The following is a 657-nucleotide window of genomic DNA, read 5'->3' as shown; positions in this document are numbered from 1 at the left end:
TTGTTTTGTTTCAGTAGTCTGTGGAAAACTAATTTATTCAGCTATATGTTAAACGATGTAATTTTCTTTCAAAGATTAAAGAGTCTAATGCCTTACAGGCCTCCCTTTGCAGTTTCAGTAGCAGACAGCTCCCAGTAATACACTGAAATAGTGTTGCTTTATAAGTTTTAAAATCAACTAGCATACACACCAGCACGACAAAATTAATACATTGCAGTTTGAGCAATCTGCCACTGCAAAACTGATTTAAAGATCCTGTAGGTGAAGAAGGCCATCCAGCCTGTATGCTCAGCAAAGGAATCCAATTCACACCGTCTTATCTACTTTTATTTCTATAGGTCACAAACCAGACTTGGCAAAACATTTGACTTAAAACTCACCAATTTTGTGAAAGGATGAGTTGTTTACTGAATATATTCATTGCCATTAAGATGTAGTAAGAGGATTATATGTGGACCAGGTCAGATCAGAAAGCTCTTCCCACTCAGTATTCTTTCCCTTCCAGTGGCAGATACTTACAGAAAAGTATGTCAGGATAGAGTACATACAGAGCAATCCGATTGTTACTGAATTGGGTGATAAGCTCCCAGTTTGTGGCACTCCAAGGTTTACTGACCTCTGGCTTACACCTAGACAGTTAGGTTTAAGAGCCACTGA

The sequence above is a fragment of the Aythya marila genome (assembly GCF_965140915.1).
Source record: "Aythya marila genome assembly, chromosome: 27".
Classification (NCBI taxonomy): domain Eukaryota; kingdom Metazoa; phylum Chordata; class Aves; order Anseriformes; family Anatidae; genus Aythya; species Aythya marila.
The sequence above is the reverse complement of the archived record's forward strand: the minus strand, read 5'-3'. Positions refer to the sequence as shown.